Consider the following 22,290-nt stretch of genomic DNA (forward strand, 5'->3'; position numbering starts at 1 on the left):
GGGCCGAGGGAGGTGAGGGCTTGGGGTCCATCACCGGGACATGCCCTCGCTGGGGGCAGAGAGGAGGTGGTAGATGGAGACGCATGGGGGCTCTCTGAGGATAATTAGAAGCTAGGCTGGTGGGACTGCAGGATGGGCAGAGTGCCTGGGAGAAGTTGAAGAGAGCGTCTGAGAAGATCCCCAGGTCTGGACCATCTGACAGACGGGGCAGGAATGGAGAAGGAAATTCCTATCCTGGGGCAAGACTGGGTATGTTGAGTCGTGTCTTGGAGATGTCCAGGAGATCTGAACAGACCCTTTCTGGACCCTGGTGATTTTTTCCCTAGCCCTTTGGTTGCTGGCTATGTCTGGCTAGTGTCCATTCATATGCTGGGGTCGCTCAAGCTACTGGAGCTGGGCTGGACAATTGTGTGCCTGACCTCACCCCTGTCCAGCTCCAAGTGCCCTCCTACTCTCCCCTGACAGTCCTCTGTCCCTGGTGGCAGGTCAGGCCAAGCCCAGCTGGTACCCTTGTTTGGCCTTGAATGGGGCTCTGTAGGTCTCAGTTTCCCTCTTGGGTGGCCTGGGCAGGCAAATTGAGGGCACCTGGGCTGAGAGTGTCCAGGGGCAATCCCCAGAGGGGGGGTGGGGGGGTGGGCATGGCGTTTCCCAGCCCCTCCTCTCTCCTCTCTGCCAGGACCCATGAAGTCCACGCTCCTGATCCTGTTTGTTGTTCACATTTCTCTGATGGATTTATTTGCCCTCATTTGCATAAAAAATACCACGCTCCCCATCCTAATGAGTGGGCCCATCTGGCAGGGCAGGCCTGCTCTCTACTGAGAGCCATGCAGGCCAGGAGCTGTTATAATTAGGCTGTTACCTTCCAGGAGGGAGGAAGGACTGTCCGAGTGGACTCTTGATGCAGCGCCTGGACCAGGGCTGTCTACAGGGGGCCAGAGCCAGCACCCCGGGCTGTGGGCTGTTTGTCTGCGCGCCCATCTGTGCGAGCCGTCTGGCCCCCCCGCCCCCCCAGACTGTCCGTGCCAGGGCCAGAGCTTGGTCACCACCAAAGAAGGCGTTTCATAGTAAGACTGCACAATCACGCTGGGAGCAGCCTCATGGCTCATGGTTGAGGTGGTCCCAGGCTGGAGAGACTTGAATCCTGTAATTTGGTGTCACGAAAGGCATCCTCTGGACCCTCGGCTCTGGGCCGTGTTTAGCCGGGCAGTGTTAGAGGTGACGCTGCCGACAATGTGCTCCACTATCTCTGTGGTCACTCCGATGACCCCCACAGGTACTTCTCACTCCCATTCTGCTTCAATCCCCAGCAGTGACTGCCCACTCCTCTGGCGGAGGTGTGGGGAAGAGGTGAGGGGCTCCATCCAGCCCCTGGGGGTGGGGACCTTAGGACACAGGCCCTTAACTTAGTGGCCTGACAGCTAGAAGAGGGTGGGGATTGAGGGACCTGGTCAGAAGAGCATCTGTATCCAACATGAGCAGGTCCTGCCCAGCCCAGCCCAGCATCAGGCTGGCATCCCCGGGGTCTCCCTGCCTGTGCGCAGAGGGTCCGGTCACTCTCCCACTGCCCCAGGCTGCCTTCAGGCTTGGCCTCAGCCTGGCCGTCTGGCTCTACTCCTCCCCCTGTTCTTATCCCCAAAGTAGATCCCGTGTGCTTAGCGAGAACTTCCAGCCTCGAAAGCCTCATTTCTAGTAATGGGATAAAAGTCCATGCTGCTAAATGGGCAGTTTTCCCTCAAGCATCCCAGGAGGGTGGAAAGAAGCTTGGGGGGATTGAAAAGAACAGGGGGAAAGTGGCAGTGGGCAGCAGTGTTTTGTTTTGTTTTGTTGTTGTTTGTTTGTTTTTTTTTGGCTTTCCTATGGGAACACTCAGGAGAAATAGCAAGTCAAGGGAGAATTTGCTAAGTTCTACCCTGGCAGCAGGAAAGAGACTGAGGCTGGCACGAAGGTGCTAACCTGCATTAAGGCCATGTTGCCTTGAGGCTGGAAGGGATAGACAGTGCCGGGACTCCTGGGACTGGAGTCTAGGCTTAAGGAGAAGGATTCTGATACTGGAAAGAGCACGAGGGACCTGCGTGGGGACTGGCGAGAGTCAGCGAGTTCCTTTGTCTCTGTGTTTCTTCCAATCGAATTCGATATTGGAATTTTTTAAAAAATGAGGTATCATGTAACAAAGTGCATATCGATATTCAGGAAATGTTTATAGTGAATCTTACCAGCAGTCTGTAAGGCTCCTGCATTAATCCTGTTTTGAATTTTCTGTCTTTTATGATGTTTTGACATCTTCCGATGCTTCGCGCTGGCTGGGAAGAGACCATGTCTCCCAGAGATGTCTCTAGAGACTGGGAGCAAGCTGCCTGTGAGTGTGCCCTTCATATGCAAACCAACCACTCCCAAGCCCGTGCCCCCAGCCACCTCCTCCAGCTGACTCTCACACACCAAGCAATATCCTTTCTAAATCACCCCAGAGCCAGTTACCAGACCACTAGGGACCCATCCCTAGAGCCCAATCCTAAACTTGCTCAAACTTGCCCTCTGCCTCACCCCTTTCTTCCCTCAGAAACCATGATACGGGCTCTGGTGAGGCATCCCCTTGCTCCTTCTTCTTCATCTTCTTTTTAAAGATATTTATTTATTTATTTGTCAGAGAGAGAGAGAGAGCACAAGCAGGGGGAGTGGCAGATAGAGGAGAAGCAGGGTCCCCATTGAGCAGGGAGCCTGATGCGAGACTCAATCCCAGGACCCTGAGATCATGACCTGAGCCAAAGGAAGATTCTTAACTGACTGAGCCACCCAGGCATCCCTCCCCTTGCTCCTTCTGCCTCCTGACTGACCCTGGTGCTTCTCTCTGTGTCCCCACCCCCACCCCGTGCCCTGGCATGCCCTCTTCCCTTGGGAATCTAAGTGGTAACTTTTATTTCAAAGAAAGCTATCTCTGTGTTGGTTACCTTACCATATATGACTAAAACAAAAGCTCAGGTACTTTTTGCCATGGCCACCTTTCTCCTTTCCTAGTCCATATGCTCCCAAATCTCAAGAGGTACCCACTGTTTTGATTTCTATCACAAAAGAGTTTTGCCTCTTCTTATCCTCTAATGGACTCATTCAGTATTTTCTGTTCTGTGTCTGGCTTTTTTCACACGGCATAACGAGATGCGTCCGTGTTGTTGAGAATACTTCTCTCTCTCTCCGTCTCTCTCTTTGGGGTAATGAATATTCCATTATATGTATAGATCACAATTTACTTACCCGTTTCTTTGTTGATGGGTTTTTGGGTTTTTGACTATTTTACTACTCAACAGATTTTTCCCTCTCCATAACCTGTCTCTTGTAGAGTTTCACATTTCATTGCCAATAGACCTCTTGCAATTAACAAGAAAATTGCAAATATCTCACAAGCTATGACTGGACTGTCTTGTATTCTGTCTCCTGGAGCCTGGTGCCCAGAGGCAAGTGGCACGTGTTCTCCATCCATTTAGCGAATAGTTCTCTTGAGCCGTTACCCTCTGCAAAGGTGCTGTCCTAGGTGCTGGACGCCCTCCCACAAAAACAGCTGCATCCCAGCAGTGATGGTGGTGGGGAGCAGAACAGATAGTAAACACACAGCAAGATAAATCATATCATTTCCGAAAATTATTTACACTAAGGAGAAAATAAAGCAGCGTGAGGGTATACAGTGTATGCGTGGGGGCAGTTACTATAGGCCAGGTTGTCCGGGCAGGGCCCTCTGAGAAGATGGTTTTAGAAATAGATGATCTGAATGCAGTAGGGGAGAAAGACTTCTGGGGGAAGAGCATTCCAGGTAGAAGGAACAGTGTGTGCAAAGGCCCTGAGGCAGAAATGTACTGTCTTAAGGTGCAGCAAGAAACCCAGAGGGGCTAGAGAAGTAGAAGTGAGTGGAAGAGCAGTAAGGATGGGATATTGTGGCTCTGGGGTAGTAGTTTACCTGTCACAGTTTCCTCATCTAAAGAATAAGGGGTAGGGGTGCCTGGGTGACTCAGCTGGTTAAGAGTCTGACTCTTGATTTCTGCTCAGGTCACGACCTTAGGGTCATGAGTTGGAGCCCCGCTTCGGGTTCTGAGCTGGGTATGGAATTTGCTTAAGATTCTCTCTCTCCCTCTCCCTCTGCCCCCTCCCCATCTCTCTCTCTCTCAAAAAAAAAAAAAAAAAAGGAAAGAATAAAGAATAAGGGATGATAGCAGTTCTTACCTAGATTGTCAAGTGGATACATGAAACAAGTGTATGGAGATCCCCAGGCACTTTTGCATTCTCAGGAAAGGGAAGCTGTGATTCTCAGGCCCTTCTAGCGCTCTGCTCCCAGGGCACTTGCGAGTCCATTAGATTAGCATGCACTGTAATTAATTCTGTGTCTGGCTCTCCCTCTAGACCAGAAGTTGCAAACTGGCACCCATGGTTTGAATCTAGCCCATCCATAGTTCATTTTGCCCAAAAGATATACATTTTTTTTAAAGACAGTTTGTTGCCAACTGTTAAAAGATGGGACAATACATAGAAAAATCTGGGTTTCTGGCTTTTCCTGATGAGTTAGAAGATTTGGCCATGGTGGGCTGCCCCCAGAGTTATGTCTGCACTCTTCATTCTGCCAGGGTCCCCACCAGCTCCTTCTCCCACATCTGTGCTTCCTGGTCCCTGAAGTTATCTAAGATTCTGAACACCACTGAAGACCATGAATTCCTTGAGGGCAAAGACTGTGTCTTTCTGTTATGTCTTTGTAACCCTGGAAGGTCTTTTTCTGACATCTATGGGGCCCAGTGCAAGGGCACAGACAGAGGCCCAAGCGTTAAGTGTGTAAACTAATAAATCGTTCTTCAAGTGTGGTCTCTGGGCCCCTGTGGGCCCCATGATCCTTTCAGAGGGCCTGTGAAGTAGAAACAATTTTCATATATATTTTTAAAGATTTTGTTTGACAGAGAGAGAGCGAGCGTGAGCATACACAAGCTGGGGGGAGGGGTAGAGGCAGAGGGAGAAGCAGACTTCTGACTGAGCAGGGAGCCCAACACAGGACTTGATCCCAGAACCCTGAGATCATGACCTGAGCCAAAGGCAGATGCTTAACCGACTAAGCCACCCAGGCAGCCCGACACTATTTTCACGTTAATAATAAGACATCATTTGCGTTTTTCTTCATGTTGACATTTGCCCTGGTGGTATAAAACAATGGTGGGCAAAGCTGCTGTTGCTTTAACTCAAATCAAGTTGGTGTCTCCCAAACGGGCTAGCCGTCCTTGTGTACTTTACCCTCTACACTCCTGGTTAAAAAACAAAAATCACTGTTATTTAAGAATGTCCCTTGAGTGCATGACTTTTTGGTCTTTTGTGTCATGAGATGGTAGGTACACAGAAAGCATTTATTACATTCTGAAACATGACAGTAATCTTAAGGAAAAGCCTCTGTACACTTTCTTGAGTTGCAAGCTGAACTAGCCACTTTTTTTACAGAACACAATTTTTCCTTGAAAGATTGACTGACAGGAGCATCTGGGTGGCTCAGTCGGTTAAGCGTCTGCCTTCAGCTCAGGTCATGATCCCAGGGTCCTGGGATCGAGTCCCGCATTGGCCTCCCTGCTCAGTGGGAAGTCCGCTTCTCCCTCTGCCTGCTGCTTCCCCTGCTTGTACTCTCTCTCTCTCACTCACTCAAATAAACAGATAAAATCCTTAAAAAAAATTGACAGACACGCTGTGGTTTTCAGATTTGGGTATTTGGAAGACATTCTTTTGAAAATGAACAAAATGAGCCTTTCTCTTCAAGGCAAACAACTGATAGTATTTGTGGTCAATGATAAAGTTTGAACTTTCAAGCAAAAATTAGAATTTTGGTAAATGTGCACCAGCTGCTGTGAGTTTAATAGCTGCTCAATACTTAAAAGCTCTTCTAATGAGATTAATGATGACATTAATGCCTTCTGATATTGTTTAAAGAAACCTGTCAATATTTGGAACAGCTGCATGACTTAGTGAATGAACATTTTCTGAATGATCATGCATCATGTTTCTGTTGGGAAAGACAGCCTTCCCCTGTGGCTTTCTCCCTCCTACAGGCTGAGGCTCACGTTGCTTGCTGTGGAGGCATGCTGTGAGTAATGAAGCCTTTTTTCTCTGACCTGGGAATCTCGTGTCTTTTGCCAGCGCCCGTGAAACAGTTACAAGTTAATCTGTTACTTTGTAAGTCGAGTAAAATCAAATCCCAGTCCCAATGGTTATAAAATCATGCATAGGCAAGAGACCCATTCAAAGTACAAGACAGATGAATAAAGTTTAGTGGAATAGAATTTAAAAAGTTTATCACTGTGGTTTCAGAGTTCACATTGCCACCAGTAGGGCTAGTATTAGAGGGATGGGGTGAAGTGTAGGCACCCCGCATCCCTGAGAAAGAGGGCGTGCCTCCTTGGCTTTGCACCCTGAGTGCTCACTCACCCTCCCTCTGGCCTCGGCAACTAATATTTAAGAAACAGCTACTTGTAGAGTTCTGGTGTAGTATCAAGTAAGAATGCCCATTATTCTCTGAAACGGCTATTAAAACACCTCCCTCTTTTCTATTTGCATCTCTGTAGGAGTCTAGAGTTTGTCCTTATACTTCAACCAAACAACACATCACGGCAGACCGAAGGCAGGAACAGAGATGAGAACCCAGCTGTCTTTGCTTAATCCAGGCATTAAAGAGATCTGCAAAACTGCCAAACAATGGCATGCTTTGCACTACATTTTTTTGGTTTGTCTTGGAAAATATAATTAGGGTTTATAAAAAAAATGTGTTGTTTATATAAGCATGCAAATGAGATTATTATTTTTTTAAAATGAATTAATGAATGGATGTTTTAAAAATGTCTCAGAAATTATAATACGGTATACATTGATAGATATAACTCACAGGAACAAAAACTTTTTGGGGGTTCTCAATAATTTTTAAGAGTGTAAAGGGGTCTTGAAACCAAAAAGTTTGAGAACTGCTGGCTTGAATATTTAACAGTTATAAATTGAGCTAACAAACTGGTAGATAAAATATGTTCTGGCTCCAATCTTGAAAAATGTATCTTTAAAATGGCCCGGAAAGCCAGATTTGAATTTAGAATTCTCAGAGTCCTCAGAGTTCTGTGCTGGAATGTGGTGGAGAGGGAGCCACTTTTCCCTTCTCACCCCAAGCTTCAGGACCCCTGAAAACATGTTTCTTGGCCATGCCCTACGTTTATTGGTTGTCCACGCTCTAGGACAGGTCTGCACTGGATCCTGAAAGTGAGCTTGGGCTGTTTGTGCAGGGATGTGTGGGGTCCGGGGGGACCCAAACCATGGTCCAGAGGGTGAGAAGGTGGACTCTGGGTGGGCACCTCCCCTTGATCCTGTGAACACCTTATCACATGAAGAGGGACACAGCTAGGAGAAAGTCTGGGAGGAAGGCACAGGGTAAGTTCGAAGGGGAGGTGCTGCTTCCTAACACCTGTCATGATGCTTATCCCAGCAGAGGCTTGCTGATTGAATGGAAGGTTCTAGGTCAGCAGTGGAACTTGTGTTCTCTATATCTGACACCAAGGCCTTTTGTGACTCTGGTCTCCATTTTTTGAGCGTAAGACGAAGGGGGTTGGTAGGGTGTTACTGTGTGCTCTGCTTGGGGGTCCTGTTCGTTCCAAGAGTCTATGATTTCTGAGTTGCTGTTGAGACCTTGACAACTTTTTTTTTATAAAGATTTTATTTATTTATTCGACAGAGATAGAGACAGCCAGCCAGAGAGGGAACACAAGCAGGGGGAGTGGGAGAGGAAGAAGCAGGCTCATAGTGGAAGAGCCTGATGTGGGGCTCGATCCCATAACGCCAGGATCACGCCCTGAGCCGAAGGCAGACGCTTAACCGCTGTGCCACCCACGCTCCCCGAGACCTTGACAACTTTTGCATGGATTTAACTTGTCGGTTAGAGGAAAAAGTGTCTGTTTGTGTTTTTGGAAAAATGAATAGAAATGTTTATAAAATTTTTTTTCTTAAACGATGTTATTATCTACTTAGCCCAGGAGCTAAGGGAGACAGGCTTATGCTAAATAGGAAAATAAGACTATTTCTCTCTTACTTAAGCATCTTTCACATTGCTCAAAGAATATATGCATGTTTTTAAACAGTTGCATTTATTTATTTATTTAGAAGATGTTTTTTGTTTTTATTTTTTCACTTTACAAAATTTAATTAATTTATTTTTATTTAAATTCAATTAACATAATGTATTATTGGTTTCAGAAGTAGGGGTCAGTGATTCCTCAGTCTTATATAACACCTAGTGCTCATTACATCCTGCCGATCACCCAGTTATCCCATCCCCCCCACCTCCCCTCCAGCAACCCTCTGTTTGTTTCCTATGCTTAAGAGTCTCTTATGGTTTGTCTCCCTCTCCTATTTCATCTTGTTTTATTTTTTCCTCTCTTCCCCATGACCCTCTGTTTTGTTTCTTAAATTCCACATATCAGCGAGATCATATGGTAGTTGTCTTTCTCTGATTGACTTATTTTGCAAGATTTTTATTTTTAAGTAATCTCTACACCCATCGTGAGCCTTGAACCTACAACCCCAAGATCAAGAGTCACATGTTCCATTGACTGAGCCAGGCAGGCGCCCTTAAGCCATTACATTTTAATCAGTTACATTTTCAAAGTACATTTTAAGGGATACAATCATCATACAAGCAGCTTTCAGAAAAGAGCTTGTAAGTGTAATTTTTGGGAAAGGGCCATGCACTCCCACTGATTTTTACCAGATTTTCATACGAATGTTACATAGCACATTCAGGATGTGAGGGCAATGGCCAGTTAAGAAATACTTTGTGAAGCCTGTTTTGTGGAATTCATTGTGGGTGAAAACAAGGAAGTGAGAGGCACAGACTTACCTTCAAAAAACGCACTCTCTCCTAAGAGAAATCCATCTCTCTATCAATCCATCCATCATCTATTTATTTCATCCATCCATTCATTCATCCATCCATCCATTTACCCACCCATTCTCTCTTTATTCCATTCATCCATCCATCCACTTATCCATCCAACAGATATTTGGGTATTAGTCCTGGAGAGAAGCCAAGCCTAGTACAGGTCATGTGGAGACACTAGCTCTGCCCCGCCCCTTCCCAACAGTTTAGTAAAGGCAGTCACTGCAGCTTGACACAGTAGGAGGAGGGGAACCTTCTCCCTTAGCACAGGAGCAATGTAGTGATTAGTTCACGAGGGGTGGGGGGGAAGGCAGAGTCATGTGACTAGGAGCAATATTAATTTCTCATATAGATTCAATAATGGAGAATGAATCTTCACTCTGCAACAGGACTTTGGATGTTTTTGAAGTGAGCAGTCTGCATCCCCGAGAGGAAGGCCCCAGAACTACGCTCAACCCCAGAGCAAGCAGACCCTGAGGAAACTACCTCTCTGTTTCTCTGAAGGCAGGGAATGCCCAAGGGTGGCCGAGCTTGGGTCTCTGCCACTCACGAGAGGGGGAGTGTCGAAAGTCAGGGAGTGGGGTGTACAAATGGGCCAAGCCTGAGACACCACCCACCCTTGGGGCCAGGAACATGGGCTCTGTCTCCTCGAAACTTGAAGGGAGGATCCCTATGGAACGGTGGAGTGGCCCCCCCAAAGGAAGGGGACCCGGGAGAAGACAGCACACGTTCACTTCCTGGTCACCCCCTCCTCGGATCCCCTCCTTGCGTCTAGGACCCCCTGCTCCCTCCGACTGCTGATAAGCTGGCAAGCTTGTTCTACGTGGTGGGGTGGATTTTTGCATGAGCCGCTGCCGCCCTCCTTAGGCCACACCCCAGAGACCTGGTTCTGTCCCCTGGGCCAGGCTGCTTCATGCAGCTGGAGAGGAGCTTTGGCTCCTCCTCCTGTTCTTGTGGGCGGGGGTCCTGTCAGACCCTCTGCTCTTCCATGCAGAGCCACAGCCTCGGGAGGGAGATGTGAACCAGAGGCGGCAGAGCGCTGGCTGCAGTTCTCCTAGACCAGAGGCTCTTGCCGGCCGTCCCTTGCTGCTTAGTATTTACCAAGTAAAAGTCATTGCCCTGGAGACGTGGGATTTATTGACACTGAGAGATGAACGCTGTCTGGTCTGTGGGTCTGCAAAGAAAGCCTCCTGTGTTTCTGGGCAGAGTCTCTGGGAGAAGGCATCTGCATGGGCTCTGAGGTTGGCAAAGGGACCAGACCCTGCCCTGGCATGGAGGGGCCAGCTTGTGGGTGGCGGAGGCTGCTGGGCAGGGGAGGAGGCGGGAGGGGGCACTGTTTGCACTCTGAATGACCTGATGCCTGGGATGTGTAAGGGTGATGCTGTCTGCAAGTTGTCTTGGATGGGTAGTCCTAGCTTCAGGGACTCCTTTTCTTCAAGTTCCTTTTTATCTGGGACCTTCTCTGTCCCCTGTGTCAGGCTCAGCCCTAGCTTCTGGGAGGGAGGGTGTAGCGATGCCCTGGTCCCATACTTGGGGCCTTTGCATTCAGGATTGTTTTAGACCTTGGTGGTTGGGGCCCTGCCCTGGGTCCCCTGAGCCCTCTACACTTTGTGGGCTATCTCCCTCGAAACTGTCCAAGTCCCCCTCCAGTGCCTGGGACCAGCCAGGGCTGGCGGGGGTGCTCAGGTGGGGCCCTCCAAGCCTGAAGGGGGAACTGCATAGGCCCTGGTCCCTGTTTGTCCTCAGTAGGCACAGTCCGACCCTGTCCCCAGTGTGTGGGGCACATGCCTCAAAGAGCTCTGAGGACTCAGGCTGATGGTTATTCTGTGGGCCCTGAGGTTGAGCCCGGGTTCCAGGAAGGTGGCCTAGTGAACGGTTCCTGCTGGCTGGTGAGGTCTTCCTTTTGTGGGATCATGTGACATTGGGCTGCCGGGATGGTGCTGAGATGCTGATTTGGGGGTGACCCAAATAGCTTACATGGACAGAGGCCCCATAAAATATATTTGCCCAAGACTTGTTGAATCATTATGTTGTACGTCTGAAACTAACGTAACACCATGTGTCAACTATACTTCAATAATAAAAAAACAGCAAAACAAAACAAAAAACCCCAAAATATATTTGCTCAGGGTCTGCAAGCCCAAGGGGCAGCCTTATCTGCAGCAACCCATGAGCGATCTCCTTGGTCCGGTAAATGCCCAGCCAGGCTGCTGCTTTGGGCGGATTGTTGGCTGCCTGGGGTGGGCGATTCCTCCCTCTCAAATTCATTTCTTGCTGCCATCACCCTGATTTTGATCAGAGGAATCCTGGTGGCTTCTAGGCAGTTCATTCCTCCTAATGTCCCGTCCCCTGGGATGCGTACCCTGGACCTGTCTCTGTGCCTGGCACTGAGGGACTGAAGGACTGGCCCCTGGCCATGCCTGCCTGTGTCCCGTGGCTCTCTGCACTTGCCACCTCCCCGGGCTGCATCTCTGGGCAGTTGCGCTGTCTGGGTGCCCCCCGTTGCCATGGCTAGCCTGCCTCAGACACTGGGTGTCTGTGAGGACAAGGTTCCGTGTTCACTGGGGCCACGGAGCGGAGGCTTCACATTGGTGACAGATGCCTCCTTCCAGACAGCAGATAAAGGTCGCTCCTAAATTCCGGAATAAGATCATCCACTTATCTGGAAAATGTCAGAAAGAAGAACGGCTGCCCTTTGCTGAGCTGAGCCCTGCAAGGTTTGGCAGAAAACTGAGGAGGGCAAGCCGCCTGCAGGGTGCGGCTCAGGAGGGCTGGCTCCCAGCTCGGGGAGGGAGGACATCGGGCGGCCCCACCCACCAGCCTATCCGAGGCCCCCAGCTGGGGGAGGGGAGGGTTGGGCCAAGGGTGTCAGGGAAGGTGGAAGCCATGGTGGGAAGATGCAGTGTGGACACCTGATCTGGATCCGGCCAGAGGAATTGTTTTGCTTGCCTCAGTCGCGGTGATAAATTGCTAACATCACCTTGAACGGGGGATGTTCACAATCTCTTTGCGGAGGGCTGCCCTGCGCTGACACTCTGCTGTTTCCGAGGCAGGAGCTGGGGAGGAGCCACCCCTTGGAGGGTCTGGTGCTCTTCTGTGGTTCACAGTCCCGGGCCAGCCTCCCTCCCTCCCTGCTGGCTGGCCCGGCCACAGCGGGCATCCCAGCTGGGGGCTCAGTACTCAGCTGTGAGCCCTCCGCCGGGCCAGGGGGGCTCCAGGTCAGCCCACCCATTCCCACCTCTGTGCCTTTCTCCATGGATGGCTCTCTTTTCCTTGCCTCCACGCCAATCACCCCCACCTCTGATGTCTCTTTGTCTATGCATCTTGGCCCTGAGTTGGATCGTGCTGGAAGCCCCACCCCTTCCAGGGTCTCCCACACCTCAGCAGCATCGGCAGAGCCCCAAATGTCAAGCAGCCCCCTTCCTGCCCAATGGCCTGACCACAGGTGGGGCCCAAGGCAGCAGATACCTCACTTGTAGCCCTCCTACTGTGATGGGTTGGGGGTGCTGGAAGCCCCTAGACCAAGTGCCTCGAAGGCCAGCCTGCGTGCTGTGTGAGCCCAGTGCCGGGAAGAAGGCCAGGTGTCAGGTCCACATCTGTGGGAGGAAGTGCTATGGAAAGAGTTCATGTGCCTGCATCAGTCGACTCGGGCTGCAGCCTTAAGGAACCGAAATTAACCTCTCGATGTGGAGGCTGGAAGTCCAACAGCAAGGTGTCGGCAGGGTTGGTCCCTTCTGGTCTCCTTCCTCCTCCTATAGACGGCCTCGTTCTCCATGTCTTCACACTGTCTTCCCTCCGTGCCCCTCTGGGACGTAATCTCCTCTTCGGGTCAGGACACTAGTGATGTTGGATTAGTGCCCACGCACGTGACCTCTTTTGACCTTAGTCACCTCTTTAAAGATCCTGTCTCCAGGGGCACCTGGGTGGCTTAGTCAGTGAAGCCTCCAACTTTTGATTTTGGCTCAGGTCATGATCCCCGGGTCCTGGGATCGAGCCCCGAGTGGGACTCCCTACTCAGTGGGGAGTCTGCTTCTCCCTCTCACCTCCGCCCTCCCCACCACTCATGCTCATTCTCTCTCTCTCAAATAAATTAAAATATTAAAAAAAAGTAAAAACCCTGCCTCCAAACATGGTCATATTCTGAGGTACCAAGGGGTAGGGCTTCATCATATGCTGGAGGGAGGGATACTGTTCATCCCAGGACAGCTGCCATTAAGCCAGTACTGGAACGGTGTGCTTTTCACTCTCATTTTCACAAATGAGGACACAGGGGTGGAGGGAGGTGGAGGCACCCGGATTGGCCCCAGAGGACCGGCAGAGGTGCTGATGGAAGTGAGCACGTGACCCGAGCAGTCCTTCCTCGGGCTCATCTCCGGGACGAGCCACTGCAGCAGTGCCAGGCAACCCCTCCTAAGGGTCTCCAGGTGTAGAGCTCCCCGGCACAGCGCCAGCACCCCCGCACCTGGAGGAGACCACGCCACACCTGGGGGGAGTTTGTGGAAGGCTGGAGGTGCTGCCTGAGCAAGTGGGGGCCACCAGCCACTGCCACTGAGGTCCCGCTGTGGGCATCGGTCCAGCAATGACCTCACTTTGACGCGGTGGGACACGCCCTTGTCAGCATTCATGATGTGTGCTTGGGCGTTGCCTTAGGTCTCCCCCGTTTACCTTCCAAACCCCGTGGCCCCGTGTGGACATTTGTGGAGAAGAGAGTGAACTCCTTTTGCTCGAACTTCCAAGTGGACGTGTAGCTCTTACACGAGATGATGGCATTTCTGCCATCATATAAATTAACACAGATCTGGGCACGTGCGCTCATTAAGCTTCGGAAGGTTGCCCTGACCTGAAAGGCAAGTGTTTCTAGAAAGGATGGAGTGATGCCAAGGCCCACTTGCATTTGGTGCCGGCAAATTCTTCACTGAATGCTCACAGCAACTCCGTGAGGCAGATTACATTTTTATTCCCATTTTACAGATGAGGAAATTGAGGTCCAGCAGGGCCAGGCACCTTCCCAAAGTACCATGGCTAAGGAGTGCCCGCAGGGAGCCTGTCACCACGCTGCCCGGTGCAGGACGAGGGGGACCCACCGGCCCCGGGAGGCTGGGAGGCAGGAGTCGCTGCTGCAGCCACGGTCTGGGGCTTGGCCACAGAGCTTCCTTGGAAATGTCTGAGTGCAAATCCTGTCCCCCGGTTCTCATTTCAGGTCCCTGCAGGCTCTCCTTGCACGCGCCGGTCGTCATGCCAAAGTTCAAGGCGGCAGACAGACTTGATTAGATTTGACTTTATCCCTTGTTTTGAATTATTCATGCCTCTCTCCTAAATTCCCCAGGAATAATTTAATAATGTGCAGCGGTAGGAGGGCGCCTGGGTAGGTGGCTCTGCCACGCGCTAACCCGTGATGTCTGCCCAGGACCAGCTTTCCTTTAAAGCAAAGCCCTCCCTGAGTGCTCAGGGCTTGGGAAGCCGGCCTGGGCAGCCCAAAGCTCCAGGAACAACCATCGTCCTGTGTCCCTGGGCCCCAGCCCCGTGTCCTGTCTCCCTGCAGAGCTGTGCGCAGCACGTGGCCAGCCAGGCACACACTCCTGGACCCCTAGACTCTGCTGCCATTGTCTCTCTCCAGGGCCACACCTGCCACCGCCCCAGAATGTGTGCGATAAGCTCTTCCAGCCACACTGCTCTCCTGTTCCAGACCCTTCTGGAGCTCCTGTCCTGTTTCTCATGGGCAAAGGTCCGAACTTGTTAGCTTGGCATTTGGGGCCCTGCAACCCTGGCTTCGGGGGGCAGCCACATTCCCTTCCTGTTCCCCATCATGGGGAGCTGCTTGAAGGGCCCGAATACTTACTTGCTGGCCTGGCCCCACGGCAGCCTCCCGTGGTTGCAATCCCGTGGGGGAGGGTGGGCTGAGCATATATGCCCCAGTGGGCTGCCACCCTTCAGATTCTCTCCCCGTCACAGCTCAGTGTGGGAAAGAGAGTTGTTTGAGGCCCCGATCTGAGGTCCCTCGGCCGCTGCACCTGCCCTGCTGGGTGACGGGGGAGGCCCTGGCCCTCTAGGCCAACATACCCTCTGTGTCATCCCCTGGGACTTTAGCCATGTTGCCTGCTGGATAGCAGCCCCTCCTCAGGGAGAGCACAGGGCTCGGCCATGTGATGACAGCATGGACCCCAACCCGGGGCCGTGGAGGGGTGGGCAGAGGCTCGGGGTGACTGGAGGCTGAATAATGTCCCCCTCCCCCATATGTCCACATCCTCATCCCTGGAACCTTTGAATATTACCCCTGTGGTGACAGGGGCTTTGCAGATGTGATTAAATTAAGGATCTGGAGATGGGGGGATTATCCTGGATTTCGAGGGTGGGCCCTAAATGTAATTAGCAAGTGTCCTTGTAAGAGGGGAGCAGGGGGAGACTTGAGTGTAGAAAGAAGGAGATGTGGTGAAGCAAGCAGAGATAGGACAGCATCAAAGACTGACACTCCGTGAAGATGGAGGGTGGCCACCATAGGCCAGGGCAGCCGCTAGCAGGTGAACAAGGTAAGGAAGCAGATTATCCTTCCCTAGAGCCTCTAGAAAGACCCAGCCTCCTGATGCCTTGACGTTAGCGTAGTGGTACTGATTTTGGACTTCTGACTTCCAGAACCATAAGAGGATAAATCTGCATTGTTTTAAGCCACTGAATTTGTGGAAATTCATTACAGTGGCGATAGGAACCAAGTATGGTGACTATGTTCAGGTTGAGCCAACAGTGTGGCAAGGTCACATTATAAGAGGCAGAGAACCAGCACAGTGGAGGACAGGATTCTCCTCTGTGTACTCCCCTGGAATCTCAATGTTTGGACCTCAGTGCTGGACTCCTCACTCTGGGAGGGACAGAGACAACTTGGAGGAGAACGGCCACCGTGTGGGGGTCTTTGTCCAGTCTGTTTTCTCTGAGAATGGCTCCCCATCCCTCCCCAGGCTGGGCCGGCGCAGCTAAGCTTATGCCACGTGGTCCTGTTGCCTTGGCCACAGTTGATCCGACCATGGGGACAACTGACCCTAGCTCAGCCAAGCAGATGCTCATTTGTAATCGAAGCAGATTCTTGCTGAGTCTGGGCTAGTCGAGGAACCAAGGTCAAGTGAGCTCAGGTCCCTGGGCAGCTGTCCTGGATCACATACTCGGAGGGTGGCGGAACAGAGGGACGGAGGGTGACGTGCTGCGAGCTGCCCTCGGCCCTCGGACGCGTGGGCATACATTTGTTCCTGATAACCTCTTAGCTTTTCCTTCTTTGCAATTTGTTGTTGAGACAGAATTCATCTCCCAAGAAAATTCACTGCCTTGAAGCGTACAACTGGGTGGGTTTTAGTATATTCACAATGTTGTGCAGCCATCACCACTACTCAATTCCAGAACATTCTCATCATCCTCTCTGTGCCCATCCGCATCGCTCCCCGAGTCCTCCTCCCTCCGTCCCTGGCAACCGCTCATGTGTTTTCAGTATCTCTGGATTTGCCTGTTCTGGACACGTCATATACACGGACCCACACGATCAGTACGTGGCCTTTGTGGCTGGCTTCCTTCACGCAGCACAAGATTCTCGAGGTTCGTCCGTGGTGTGGCCTGTGTGAGTGCTTCTCTCCTTTTTGTGGCTCCATAATGTTCCCTTGGGTGGATATGCCACAGTTTGTTACCCATCAGCGGACGGGCATCTGACTTGACTCTCCTTTCTGCCTGCTTTGAACAACGTGTGTTTCTGTGTGAGCGCATGTTACGTTCTCCTGGGTAGATCCCTAGGGCCGGAACTGCTGGGTCCTATGGGGACTCCGCTTAACTCCTGTCCTCTCATCTGAACGTCGGTGAGATCCGCAGCGCTGTCTTCTTTCTCATTTCTGACATTGTTTTCTTATGCCTCCTCTGTGTTAATCTTGCCACAGCTCCACAGAGCTTATCGATTTTTATTTTGCTTTTATTTTTTATTTTTTAAGGTTTTTATTTATTCATTTGACAGAGAGAGAGAGAGCAAAGAAGGAGAGGCAGAAGAAGACTACCCGCTGAGCAGGGAGCCCGACATTGGGCTCGAACCTAGGACCCTGAGATCATGACCCGAGGCGAAGGCAGATGCTTCACCGACTGAGCCCCCCAGGAACCTCTTATTTTGCTTTTTAAAGAACCAACATTTGGGGGCACCTGGGTGGCTCAGTCGGTGAAGCATCTGCCTTCAGCTCAGGTCATGATCTCGGGGTGTTGGGATCGAGTCCCACATCGGGCTCCCTGCTCAGTGAAGAGTCTGCTTCTCCCTCTGCCTGCCACTCCCCTCTGTTTGTGTTCTCTCTCTTTCACTCACTCTCTCTGTCAAATAAATAAATAAATAAAAATCTTTTAAAAAAACCCCAAAACCAACGTTTGGCTTGGAAGATCCTCTTTACTGGCTGCCTGAAAAAGTGAATTGGCGTCTGCTTATATTTTAATCACCTCTTTCCTTTCACGTTCCCTGGTTCATTATTTCCAGCCTCGCCCTTTGTAATACTTGCGTTCAAAACCATGTTTCCCAGCAAGCACGGCTTCCGTGGCAATCTCCCCAACTTCCACAGGTGGTCTTTTTCGTTATCGTTACGTTCAACATATATTCTAACTCGCGTTGTGATTTTTTTTTTTGATCCATGAATTATTTCAAGATGTAAGTTTCAGTTTTCAAACTGCAGGTCCTGGCCTCGATCCCCTCGTGAAGCCATCGGAGTGTCACTCAGGGTCTCGGCTGGCTTCTCTGGAAGCAGCAAATGTATTTGTTTTCTATGCCGCGTCATAAATCACAAGTTTAGCAACAGCTTACAACAACACCTGTTCATTAGCTCACAGGTGTGTAGGTCAGAGGACTGGGCTCTCTGCTCAGGGTCTCGCCAGGCTGAAATCAGGGTGTCAGACAGGCTGCCTCTCACCTGGAGCTCAGGGTGAACTTTCAAGCTCATTGCAGTCACTGGCAGCTCTTAGTTCCTTGCATTTGGAGCTCCGAGGTCCCTGTTTCCTTGTTGGCTGTCAGCCAGGGGCCGCCCTCAGCTCCTACAGGCTGCCCGCCTCTCTTGCCGTAGGCCTCCTGCATCTTCCAAGCCCACAAAAGAGTATCTCCCCCACACTTAGAATCTCCTTTGCTGAAGAGAACCCTGTCCCTTTTGAGGGCTCACCTGATTAGGTCAGGCCCACCAGGGAGCTTCTCCCTACCATAAGATTGACTGATTTGGGACATTAATCACACTTGCAAAATCATTCCTCAGAAGTGCCTAGCTGAATATTGGATTGAATAACCTGAAGAAGGTGTCTGTACACGAGCAGGGAGGGGTCCTAGCGCTGGCTACCACATAGTCCTAACCATGGGATTCACCTCCTGGGCCTCCATCCTCCCTCAGGGTCTGCCATCCCGGCTCAGGAATTCTTCATGATCTTGTTAGCTTTCTGACACATCCTGACAGATTTAAAAATATTTGGTCCAGTTCTTCTGCTTTTCCTCAGTCCGGTTGGTCTGAACGACATCCTCACTGCTACTAATAATGGAACCTACTCTATTCCTGATTAAAAAACCAAAACCAAGGGGCGCCTGGGTGGCACAGCGGTTAAGCGTCTGCCTTCGGCTCAGGGCGTGATCCCAGTGTTATGGGATCAAGCCCCACATCAGGCTCCTCTGCTATGAACCTGCTTCTTCCTCTCCCACTCCCCTGCTGTGTTCCCTCTCTCGCTGGCTGTCTCTATCTCTGTCAAATAAATAAATAAATAAAATCTTAAAAAAAAAAAAACAAAACAAAACCAAAACCAAACCCCTAAACTCTTAGGAATAAAAGAAAAATTCCTTAACTTGATAAAGGATGTCCGCCCGAAATCTAAAGCAAACATCGTATCTAATGGTGAAATATTAGGCTGATTCCTGCTGAAAGTCAGGACTGAGGTAAAGTCAAGTGCTTTTCACTGCTTGTAGTGGAAGCATGGAGTCTTGGCTATAAAGAAGCTAAAATTGCAAAGGAGTAGAATAGAAAGTGTCATTATTACAGTTAGAGATGACCCTCTACCTAGAAAATCCAAGAGGAGTCAGTCACCTGTCAAATTACTGGAGCTAATTAGAGTCCGGCAAGATGGCAAACCAGATCGCCGTGGAGAGTGGTAGTGTCCCTCACTGTAGCAATAACTAATTAAAGATGTGATAGAAACAAGATGCCAGTTGCAAGAGCCTTGGAGTCTGGAAAATGACTGGGAATGGATCTGGCCCAAAGTGGGAGGATTCAAATGTTGGAAATCACAAAACCTCAGTGAGGAGCACAACAAAATCTCAGTCAATGATAAGAAATACCACACTCAACCTGAAGACTTCATTCCCCTCAGGGGCTCCTGGGTGGTTCGGTCCGTGAAGTGTCTGCCTTTGACTCAGGTTGTGATCACCAGGGTCCTGGGGTCGAGTCCCACATTGGGCTCCCTGCTCAGTCAGGAGTCTCCTTCTCCCTCTGCCTCTGCCTCTCTCTCTGTCTCTCATGAATAGATAAAATAAAAAAAGAAAAAAGAAAAAAAAAAGACTTCGTTCTCCTCAGATTAACATAAGTTCAGTGAAAAATATCAGTAGGGGGGATTTTTCATGAAGTTCATTAAACTGACCCCGAAATTCATAAGGAAGACAACACGGGCAAGAAGAATGAGGTGTTTTTGACAAAGAAAAACAATGGGCTCTTCCAAGAGGGATCTGGAATGGTGGGATCTCTAGAGCTTGGAATCGTGTGGTGTTGGCACAAGAAACATAGCAGCCCTGGGGCTTGGTTGATGATCCAGAATGATCCAGAATGATCTAGAATGATCCAGAATGATCCGTGTGTCTATGGGAATTTAGCACAAGACAGAGGCAGCATTTTCACCCAGTGGGAAGAGCTTTTTTCTTTTTAATAAATAGGGGAAATAGGCTCTTTGTATTGGTCACAGCATATTCATGGCTTAGAAAAAAAAATCCATATCAATCAAAGACCTAACAGAGGAAACACAAGAAGGAAGTATTCAAGGAAATAGAGGAGAATATGGTTATCACTTTGGTACATATAATGCTTTAAAGAACACACAAATGAAAAATCAACCATAAAAGGAAGGCTACAATTTGTAATATGAAACTGGAAATTTTCTTTATGACCAAAGATGCCGTCAACAGATGTAAAACATGACAGACAAAGAGAAAATAGTTGCGACATATTAAAAAAGGACCAAAGATTAATACCAGGATATCGAAGCAGTTCTTTTTAATTTTTTATTTTTTTTAAAGATTTTATTTATTTATTTGACAGAGATGGAGACAGCCAGCGAGTGAGGGAACACAAGCAGGGGGGAGTGGGAGAGGAAGAAGCAGGCTCATAGCAGAGGAGCCTGATGTGGGACTCGATCCCATAACGCCGGGATCACGCCCTGAGCCGAAGGCAGACACTTAACCGCTGTGCCACCCAGGTGCCCCTCAAAGCAGTTCTATAAATCAATAAGAAAAAGATAAACCAAAAGGAAAATGGGAAATTCCAGGAAGAGAAAATTAAGGAAATGCTATGATGGGAAACGACAAACAGACTGACGGTCCACGTCACTTGTTACTAGGGAAATGCACATTAAAACAACAGCAAGATACCATTTTAGGTAAATGCAAAGGCTAAAGTAATAATTGCTGGCAAGACGTGTGATGCAGGGGCACCTGGGTGGCTCAGTCGTTGACTGTCTGCCTTCGGCTCAGGGCGTGATCCCGGTGTTCTGGGATTGAGCCCCACATCAGGCTCCTCCTCTGGGAGCCTGCTTCTTCCTCTCCCACTCCCCCTGCTTGTGTTCCCTCTCTCACTGTCTGTCTCTCTCTCCATCAAACAAATAAATATTAAAAAAAAAAAAAAAGAACATGTGATGCAGACTGGAGCACGCCTCTATTCCCCACATCCTGTTATTCAATAGTGACCAGACTCCACATTTTCAGTGCACATAGCACTTCTCAGAATAAAGGCCACATCTCATGGTCTCCTTTGCCATGAGCTGTGGCCACATGACTAGGTTTAGGCATTGACATGCAAGAAGGGTGGAGGGGCAGTTTCTGGAATCTTCCTTGAAAGGTAGCCAGTGGGTACCATGCATCCCTTCTTCTTTGTCCTTTCCTCCTTCCTAAGGTTGGGAATGCAGCTGTGATGGCTGGAACCACAGCATCCATCAGGAGATCTAGGGAAGGGAGGCCAGGCAATGATGGAGCCACCAGCCAGGTTCCTGGGGACTTTAGGGGAGCAGAGCTTCTAGGAAGCCCTAGCTGGCCCACCTCTGGGCTTTAACGTGAGAGAGGCCTACACTTCTATCTTGTTTGCTTTCAGTTCCTGTTACTCATAGCCAAATTGATTCCTAATTGGTGCAGGGCATGGATATTTTGGGCTGAATTTTGTCTCCCCACCAAATTCGTATATTGAAGTCTTAACCCCCAGTACCTCAGAACGTGACTGTATTAAGTAAAAATGAGGTCGTATGAGTGGGCCTGAACCCAATAAGACTGGAGTCCTTTTAATGAGAAGAGATTAGCCCAGGTGCACCCAGAGGGATGACCAGGTGAGGACATGTGAGAAGGTGGCCATCTGCAAGACAAGGAGAAACTAACCCTGCAGACACCTCGATCTTGGACTTTCAGCCTCCAGGACTGAGGAAAGAGATTTCTGTTGTTGAAGCTCCTCGGCCTGTGGGACTTTGCTGTGGCAGCCTGAGCAGATCTGGGCGAGCGAGCAGGTGCTCGCATTATTTACGGATGGGAAAGCTGCTCCTTGTCTTTGATCGCACGCCCAGCACCGAGAGCTGAGCTTGCGTGCACGTCCACCTATGAGGCTCTGGGCTGCACTATTATCTTGCACGCATGTGGACAAACGAGCACATATACACGTACACGTACGCCACGCAGAGAGCCGGGCTTGCCTCTGCAAGCGGAATGCTGGGCTTGGGATGCTCAAGGGTCCCTACAGCTTTCTTAGTAGTGGTTCACATGTTTCGCCAACATCAAATAAATGGGCAGATTGTGACCTCTCCCGTTCCAGCAGAAGACGCCACCTCGCCAGCAGGCAGCCTGCCTGCAGCCACCACCCGGCTGTCCTGAGCATTTGGGGCCCTTTCAGGCTGGCTTGGCCAGAACTTGGGCACCAGCTGTCCCTTGTGGCCACATGCTTTGGAGGGTCCGGAACCTTCCACTTGAGCAGGGAGTTGGGGCCCCCAGGGCAGGTGCCCCTGTCAGCCTGCCCCATCACCAGCCACGGGTCCGGCCACCTCGCCGGCCTCCTTGTCCCTCCCAGTCGTGGAGTCTGCTCCTCTGACTTCCTTCAGACTCTCCATCTGACCCCTGGGCTGCCCGTCTCTGGCCGCCTCCCTGCCCCTCTGGCCTGGAGCGG

This window comes from Ursus arctos, unplaced genomic scaffold (genome assembly GCF_023065955.2).
Source record: "Ursus arctos isolate Adak ecotype North America unplaced genomic scaffold, UrsArc2.0 scaffold_5, whole genome shotgun sequence".
Taxonomy (NCBI): domain Eukaryota; kingdom Metazoa; phylum Chordata; class Mammalia; order Carnivora; family Ursidae; genus Ursus; species Ursus arctos.